Here is a 9828-nt window from a genome sequence, read left to right on the forward strand (position 1 = left end):
ACGGCAACCAGATGTGTCATTCTTTAAGTAAAAGTCTGACAAGCTAAGGTCATGTTAACACATTAAAAAGAGTTGTACTTACGCTTTCGCAGAATTTTTATTTATTTATTTATTTTTCCTTTTTTATTTTTTATGAATGTTTTTTTATTGGGTTTTTGAATAAAGTATATTCACCATTATGTACACAGGATAAGAAACATATATAGATATATATATACACATATATTGAAGAGAAGGGCACACCCAAACATACCAAAGAAAAGAAAATAGTAAATAATAAAAAAAATACAATAAAAAATAAAATAGAATAACTGGTAGGGTATTGTGCACCAGCTCAACAGCAGCAACTCTGTACAACTGGCAAAATTATTTACAATACATAAGTGGGCGACTGTGGGGAGGAGGGAGGGAGGGAGGGGGGGGGGGGGGGGGGCAGTGTGGAGACTGGGGAGGTAAATATACATTCGGGTGCCGGAGAAACAATTACAGTGGACGATACTCGAATGGGTTTGGTGTTGCTGTTGTCGCTTGCTTCACCCAGACGGATCTTGCTGCCGTCTCGCGCTCACCTCCGCTTTTGCCGTTCCTCCCGTCTTTCATCTTTATTCTCCTCGTTCCCTACTCCAGGAGATACCATGTTCGTTATTGTATCCCGTGCCTTCCTTCTGGCTCTCACTTCCCTGCCTCCCGCCCCACCTCCCTGGTTCTCCTCTCTTGTTCCCTGTCTCTTCCCCCCCCCCCCCCACTCCTGTGGTTTGCCTTTCTTTCCAGTTAGGTTTAGCTGCCCCCCCCCCCCCTCTCCCGGTATATCCCTCTCTCTCATGCTTTGGCTACTTTCCCCTGATTCTTGGCTACCCGGCTATTCTTCCGCTTGTTCGTTGGCCACAAACAGGTCCCGGAACAATTGCATGAATGGCTCCCACGTTCTGTGGAAGCCGTCATCCGACCCTCGGATGGCGAATTTGATTTTCTCCATTTGGAGAGATTCCGAGAGGTCGGACAGCCAGTCTGCAGCTCTGGGTGGTGCTGCTGACCGCCAGCTGAACAGGATTCTATGGTGGGTGATCAGGGAGGCAAAGGCAAGGGCGTCCGCCCTCCCCAGGAATAGGTCTGGTTGGTCTGAAACCCCGAAGACCGCCACTATCGGGCATGGCTCCACCCTCACCCCCACCACTTTGGACATTGCCTCAAAGAAGGCTGTCCAGTACTCCACTAGTTTGGGGCAAGACCAGAACATGTGGGCATGGTTGGCCGGGCCTCCTTGGGGCTTTAGCAGAATTAAACATATGAAATGAAAATGAAAATGAAAATCGCTTATTGTCACGAGTAGGCTTCAATGAAGTTACTGTGAAAAGCCCCTAGTCGCCACATTCCGGCGCCTGTCCGGGGAGGCTGGTACGGGAATCGAAACGTGCTGCTGGCCTGCTTGGTCTGCTTTATAAGCCAGCGATTTAGCCTTGTGAGCTAAACCAGCCCCTAGATGCATATGTTAACAAATGGACAAAATATATACGTCAATAAGCAGAAGATATTACTTCAGTAGAAGGCCATGTAAACAGTAAGGCTGCTAGAAGGGTAATAAATATCCTGAATCACTAGTTGCCAGCATGAGCTTTTACAGCTACTTCGGTGCATGGGGACTGCAGTACTGAGGAGCCGATCAGAGAATCAAAACTACTGAGAACATCCACAGATAAAAATGGAGATTGTGAAGGGGGTCACGAAGGTCTGATCAACTCAAACGGAACATCAGAAGCAAGATCTTTTACTTGTTGTAAAAACTGTGATTTTATCTTTTGAAACAAAATAAAGTAAGTTAAAAATGTACTCTAACCTGAAATAGTGGTTATTACAAAATAGTCAAAATCTACTTTACTATACCTCAGCAAAGCAGGACCCAGGATCGAAGCTACTGAGTAGTAAGTATACAATATCTTTGTAGATATAGGTTACACCAGGAATAACTTGAAATATTAGTTTGACCCTGAATAGCACCGACTTCAGTCTGCATTAAGGAGTCAAGGAGTGAAAACCTTGTTCACTATTTAAAGAATCTTTTTGACCCTTTTTGGTTTAGGGGGAGATTTCTAAGAAAAGTGGTGATAACAATGCCCACCTGATCATTACTCTGGATTATTTCAGTTCTCAGACCTTTCTTTACTCTCATGGACAAGTGTCCAGGGTAACAGATTATCCAAAAAGGGGGTCGAAATCATAGATGATTTTGAAGCAGTTGATTAAGAAGCAACAGTTTAGATATAATGCATCAGCTGAATAGACAGAAAAGACGTATGATCCTGGATCAGGTGGGAACAGTTTACTGGACCCACATCAGGGAGATGCTGATCTCTGTGGCTGGAGGTGAGATTCCTCGGAATGGTTTACTGATCCCGAATCAGGGAGATGCTGATCTCTGGGGCTGGGGGTGAGATTCCTCGGAATGGTTTACTGATCCCGAATCAGGGAGATGCTGATCTCTGGGGCTGGAGGTGAGATTCCTCGGAATGGTTTACTGATCCCGGATCAGGGGGATGCTGCTGTTTGGGGCTGGAGGTGAATTTCCTCAGAATGGTTTACTGATCCCAAATCAGGGAGATGCTGATCTCCGGGACTGGAGGTGAGATTCCTCGGAATGGTTTACTGGTCCTGGATTGGGCGGTACCTTTATGAATAATCTCAGCTGGGACATGAATTGAACCCACGCTGTTGGCCTCCCCACACACGGAGCAGGTTAACAGTCTCAGCCCAGTATGAACTCGCTGGTGTGTCCACAGATTGGATGAATTAATGAATCAATCTTAAGTCAGGTCACTGCCCAGCCTTTCCCCAGTTTGAACAAGTTGGTGATTCATCAGGTCAGTTGAAACATTTCCACACACAGGGCAAGTGAAAGACAGTCCAACAGGAGACTGTGTAACTGACTGAATCCCTACACACACGGCCGTCCCTATTATGAACTCACCGGTGACTCAGCACCTGAATGGTCTCTCGTCAGTGTGAACACGTTGATGGCACATCAGTTCCTCAGAACATTTATAGAACTTCTCACAGTCTGGACATTTAAAAGGTCTGTCCTCACTGTGAACCCACTGGTATCTCAGCAGGTTGGACGAATGAGCAAATCCCTTCTCTCACTTGGAGCAGATAAACGCCTTCTCTAGTGTGAATGTGCTGGGTGTGTGAATGAGAGAAGCGCTTCCCACATTTGGAGCAGGTGAATGTGCTCCCCAGTGTGAACCCGCTGGTGTTTCCGTAAGTAGGCTGTACAAATGAATCCTTTCCCACACTCAGAGCAGGTGAATGGTTTATCCCCAGAGTGAATGCGTTGGTGTGTCACCAAGTTGGACGACTGAGTGAATCCCTTCCCATGTTTGGAGCAGATGAACGGTCTCTCTCCAGTGTGAACTCGTTGATGTGTCTGCAGGTGGGATGACTGAGTGACTCCCTTCCTACACACAGAGTAGGTGAATGGCCTCTCCCCAGTGTGAATGCACCGGTGTGTTAGCAGGTAGGATGATGTAATGAATCAGTGTGAACAAGTTGTTGGGACATCAGTTCCCCAGAACCTCCACAATGTTTCCCGCAGTCTGGGTATTTAAAAGGTCTCTCGTGAACGTGAACTCGCTGGTGTCTCAGCGGGTTGGCTGAGTGAGCTAATCCCACACTCGGAGCAGCTGAACGGTCTCTTCCCAGTGTGGACTCATTGGGGTCAATCGGTGGGATGAGGTAGTGAATGTCTTCGAATCTCCGATTGTCTGTAATCAGCTCCAGCCTCACAACCTCCAATGTCTCTGCACTCCTCTCATTCCAGCTTCCTGACCATTCCTAGTGTTATTCACTCCATGTTTGGTATCCATGCCTCGAGCTGAGGTCACAAACTCTGAAATTTCCTCCCCAAACCTCTTGACTTCTCTATCTTCCTATTCTCTTTTAAGATACTCGTTAAATCCTACCTCTAACCATCTGCCCTGCCCTCTTAACTCCTTACATCACTGCGTCAAATATTGCTTTTTAACCCACCTATGGAGCACTCAGAATGATCCATTGCATGAAAGGCGCTATATAAATACACAGTGTTAGTGATTTGTTAGTGTGGGTGGAGCTGGGCTGTCTGTCTTCACTGCAGCTATTTGATAAACACTCATTTCTTAAAAGTAGATCCACTGCAGCTATTTGATAAACACCCATTTCTTAAAGGTACTCTCACGTGACAATTCTGAATTCTCCCTCTGTGTACCTGAACAGGCACCGGAATGTGCTGACTGGGGGCTTTTCACAGTAACTTCATTGCAGTGTGAATGTAAGACTACTTGTGACAATAAAAATTAGAATTATATAAACAATGTTCCGGCAAATTTCCATCCCACCCGCGATGATTCGCACAGCCGGAAATATGACCCCAACAAATGGGATGAAGCCAAATCTTTAAAAGTCAAAGTCTTTATTTCAAATTGTTGCCGTGCTGTCAGGGAAAGGGTTAACTTCGCTGCTTGTTTACAAAAGGGAAGAGGAAACATTCACAAAGCTTCCCACAGCTTGTGAGCTCCGAAACATAACTTCAAGGCTGAAGTTTATCTTCAGAGATTGAAACATTTTGGTGCCTTTTCCAATTGTCCCAGTAAATTGTGATTCACACTGAAAGGTTTACTTTCACTCAGTAATTAGAACATTTCACTTTCTCAGCACACTTTAGATCAAATCCCAATTGTTCTCTTCCCTTGTAGCTGGTGTGTGGAGAAGATCATGTTCACTGTAGATCTGTCAGCACAGAAACCGCACTGTGCTTCTGGATAAACTCAGTCTGCAAGTAGATTAATCTTTTAAACATCACCCAAGTGAAGGTCTTCCCCTGACTCTAAGGAGTGAGATGTCCCTGTAGTTGATGCTGTCTCCTCTGTCACTGCTGTTTTTATTGCATCACACATGTTCCGTGGACCAGTCTCACTGCCAGTCTCACTCTCTCAGCATGACTGACACTGAGCATGCTCAAAGCACACACCCACACTGCACCTGCACACTGGCCTCGTACACTCACTGATGGGGAACTTTCTGCAGCACGGGGGATTCTGGGTAACACAGCCGCCACAGAGCAATTAGTAAACAGGAAGATTCTTTTTCCCAGTCAGCAAAACAGAAGATCCACAGTTAGTCAAGATGCTGGGCATGAAGCACAATGAGAGGTTGGATACTTTATTTAATACAGAAGCACATTATTCTGATAAGATATGACTTAGACATGGGCAGCAAGCAGGCTGATCTACAGTATGTGCAGTATTTACAACACCTGGGACATGGTATATCATCTCATCAAATCAGTGATAGGTTTGTTTACTGTTCATAATTGTGACTGGCTCACACTCACACAAACCTGCCTCCCATCCATTGACTCTATCTACACCTCCCGCTGCCTGGGGAAAGCGGGCAGCATAATTAAAGACCCCTCCCACCCAGCTTACTCACTCTTCCAACTTCTTCCATTGGGCAGGAGATACAAAAGTCTGAGACCATGCACGATCAGATTCAAAACAGCTTCTTCCCCACTATTACCAGACTCCTAAACAACCCTCTTATGGACTGACCTGATTAATACTACACTCCTGTATGCTTCACCCAATGCCATTGTCTATATATTTACATTGTGTACCTTGTCTTGCCCTATTATATATTTTCTTTTTAGTTTAATTTCTTTTCATGTACAAAATGATCTGTTTGAGCTGCTCGCAGAATAATAATTTTCACTGTACCTCGGTACACGTGACAATAAACAAATCCAATCCATATCAAGGGAGCAATCTGCTTCTCTTGCATTGGTGCACTGCATTTCCCTCATAACACTGATAAGTGCGAGGTGATTCATTTTGGTAGGAGAAATTTGTATGCAGATTACAGGGTCAATAGCAGGGTTCTGAGGAATGTGGAGGAACAGAGAGATCTTGGGGTTCATGTCCACAGATCTCTGAAGGTTGCCACTCAAGTGGATAGAACCGTGAAGAAGGCTTATAGTGTGTTTGCATTTATTAACGGGGGGCTTGAGTTTAAGAGCCGCAACTATACATGACCCTGTTGAGACCACATTTGGAGTATTGTGTGCAGTTCTGGTCACCTCATTATAGGAAGCATGTTGAAGCATTGGAAAGGGTGCAAAGGAGATTTACCAGGATGCTGCCTGGTTTGCAGGATAGGTCTTCTGAGGAAAGGTTGAGCGAGCTACGGCTTTTCTCTTTGGAGCGGAGGCGGATGAGAGGCGACTTAATAGTGGTTTATAAGTTGGTGAGGGGGATAGATAGAGTGGACGTTCAGAGACTATTTCCTCAGGTGGATGTAGCTGTTACAAGGGGGCATAACTATAAGATACAGGGTGGGAGATGTAGATATAGAATTTACAGCGCAGAAGGAGGCCATTCAGCACATTGAGTCTGCACCGGCTCTTGGAAACTGCACCCTACCCAAGCCCACACCCCCACCTTATCCCCATAACCCAGTAACCCCACCCTACACTAAAGGCAATTTTGAACTAAGGGCAATTTAGCCTAGCCAATCCACCTAACCTGCACATCTTTGGACTGTGGGAGGAAACCGGAGCACCAGGAGGAGACCCACGCACACACGGGGAGAACGTGCAGACTCCACACAGACAGTGACCCAGCGGGGAATCGAACCTGGGACCATGGAGCTGTGAAGCAATTGTGCTAACAACTATGCTACCGTGCTGCCCTCGAAATATAGGAGGGATATCCGAGGTAGGTTCTTTACTCAGAGAGTGGTTAGAGTGCGGAATGGACTGCCTGCTGAGATAGTGGAGTCAGACACTTTAAGAACTTTCAAGCGGTTATTGGAGAGGCACATGGATCACACCAGAATGACAGGGAGTGGGATATCTTGATCTTGGTTTCGGACAATACTCGGCACAACATCGAGGGCCGAAGGGCCTGTTCTGTGCTGTACTGTTCTATGTTCTATGTAACACAGCGGCATAGAAAGGTGACAGCACAAAACAAAGGCACTCAACAAATTGTATCTGTGCCAACTTTCTGCAACAGTCACAATCCCCTGTCATTGGCCCTGAACTCTGTAGATATTTTTCTTCTCAAAAGATACGAACAGATGAGCAAGGAGCTGGAGTTGGCTATTCAGCCCAGTCTGCTCCACCATTTAATATGGTCATGGCTGATCTGATAGCAACAGATAGTTGTCCAATTCTGTTTTCAAGGCATCAATTGAATCTGCCTCTACCACATTTTCGAGCAGTGCAATCATGATCCCACATGCAGCACAGAATGTTTTTCTTCAAATCATAAGACATAGGGGCAGAATTAGGCCACTCGGCCCATCGAATTTGCTCCTCCATTCAATCATGGCTGATATTTTCTCATCTCCATTCACCTGCCTTCTCCCCATAACCCCTGATCCCCTTCTTAATCAAGAACCTATCTATCTCTATCTTAAAGACACTCAGTGATTTTGCCTCCATGACATTCTGTGGCAAAGAGTTCCGCAGATTCACCACCCTCTGAAGAAACTCCTCCTCATCACCTGAGGAAGGAACTGTGCCGCTAAAGATAGTGATGCGAAACAAACCTGTTGGACTTTAACCTGGTGTTGTAAGACTTCTTACTCTGTTTTAAAGGATCGCCCATTTAGTCTGAGATTGTGACCTCTGCTTCTAGTTTTTCCTACAAGTGGAAACATCTTCTGCATGTCTACTCTACCCAGACCTAACAGTATCCGATAAGTTTTAATAAGATCCCCCCATATCCTTCTAAACTCCAATGAGTACAGACCCAGAGTCCTCAACCGTTCCTCACACGACAAGCTCTTCATTCCAGGGATCATTCTTGTAAAATTCCTATGGACCCTTTCCAAGGCCAACACATCCTTCCTTAGATACGGAGCCCAAAACTGCTCATAATACTCCAAATGGGGTCTGATAAGGGCCTTATGTAGCCTCAGAAGTACATGTATTCTAGCCATGGATACGTTGCATTTGCCTTCCTAACTGCCGACCGAACCTGCACATTAACCTTTTGTTTTTACATTAAAACATTTTCTTTTAGAGAACCCAATTCATTTTTCGAATTAAGGGGCAATTTAGCATGGCCAATCTACGTACCCTGCACATCTTTGGGTTGTGGGGGCGAAACCCACCCAAACACGGGGAGAATGTGCAAACTCCACATGGACAGTGACCCGGAGCTGGGATCGAACCTGGGACCTCGGCGCCGTGAGGCTGCAGTGCACCTGCACGTTAACCTGAAGAGAATCTTGAACAAGGATTCCCAAGTCCCTTTCTGCTTCTGATTTCCTCAGCATTTTCCCATTTAGAAAATAGTCTATGCCTCGATTTCTCCTTCCAAAGTGCATAACCTCACACTTTTCCACATTGTATTCCATCTGCCACTTCTTTGCCCACTCTCCTAGCCTTGCTCAGCATTGCTTCTTTTTCTAATCCCTTTTCAATGAATGCGATCTGTTTGTAATGTCCTCAATATGACTTGCTCGATCAAACGTCTATTGCAGATCCTTAGTTTTAATGTGGTCAAGTGCCTTTCCATTTGAGAACTGTTCAATAAAGTTATTAGAATTATTTGTAGCTGGGGCAACACGTGGAGCAGTGGTTAGCACTGGGACTACAGCACGGAGGACCCGGGTTTGAATCCCGGCCCTGGAACATTTTTTCCTCTCTTGTTCCCCCAAAGCTGTAAATCCCTGTCCCACACACTCTCCCTCTCCCTGGGCTGAAATCCAAACCCATCTCACCATCTGCACCATTTCTTTCCTCCACTCCCAGTTTTCTCCCTCCCTCTCCTCTGCCTGGGTTCAGTTCTCCAGCTCCTGTCTGCAGTCTGACAATAAAATCAATGGGTCTTATTGGGGGTTTGGGGCCTCCAGCGGGTGTTTGTGAATCCTCCCCGCCCACCTGCCAGGGTTTCCTTCCTTGCCAGATTTCTCATTGATTTGAGTGCAAAGTGTAAGCTCTTATTTATTATCCCCCCACCCCGTCCTGTTATGTGAACCACCCTCCAGTGTGTGAAGCAGGATGGTGCCCGTTAACCTGGGCCTGTTCCCGGGAGTTATCCCGGATAACTGAGTGAATCCTTTCCCACACTTAGAGCAGGTGAACGGCCTCTCCCCAGTGTGAATGCGTTGATGAATCTTCAGCTTAGATGGGACTCTGAATCTCTTCCCACATTTCCACGGTTTCTCCATGTTTTGGGTTTCCTCGTGTCTCTCCAGATTGAACAATCAGTGGAAGCCTTGTCTACACAAAGAACATGTTCACTGTCTCTCACTGTGAATGTTGTGATGTTTTTTCAGGGTGTATATCTGGTTGAAGCTCTTTCCATAATCAATTCACTGGAACACTCTCACTCGGGTGTGTGTTGTGTGGGTCTCGGTGCATTTCCAGTTACACTCACGTTTAAAATCTCCTTCTCGCCGATGATATTCAGAGCCCGATGATATTCAGATCAGAAGGAATCAAGTGAGTTTGTCACATCAAGACGTGATGTTTGAGATTCTGTCTATAATCCCACCGAATCTGCTCAACCATTCAATGAGATCCTTGGCCGATCTACCTCAGCACCATTTTCCCACACGATCCCCATATCCCTCGATATCTTCAATATCTAGAAACCTATCAATATTTGTCTTGAACATACTTGATGACTCAGGTTCCACATTCTTCTGGGATAGAGAATTCCAAAGCTTCACCACATCCTTGAGTGAAGAAATCCCTCCTCATCTCAGCTTTCTCTCTATTTTCCTGCCTGAACCCCATAACCCTGAACTCCATTTTCCATCAAATATCTGTCGAACCTGTGTTTGAAT

The sequence above is a fragment of the Scyliorhinus canicula genome, unplaced genomic scaffold (assembly GCF_902713615.1).
Source record: "Scyliorhinus canicula unplaced genomic scaffold, sScyCan1.1, whole genome shotgun sequence".
Taxonomy (NCBI): Eukaryota; Metazoa; Chordata; class Chondrichthyes; order Carcharhiniformes; family Scyliorhinidae; genus Scyliorhinus; species Scyliorhinus canicula.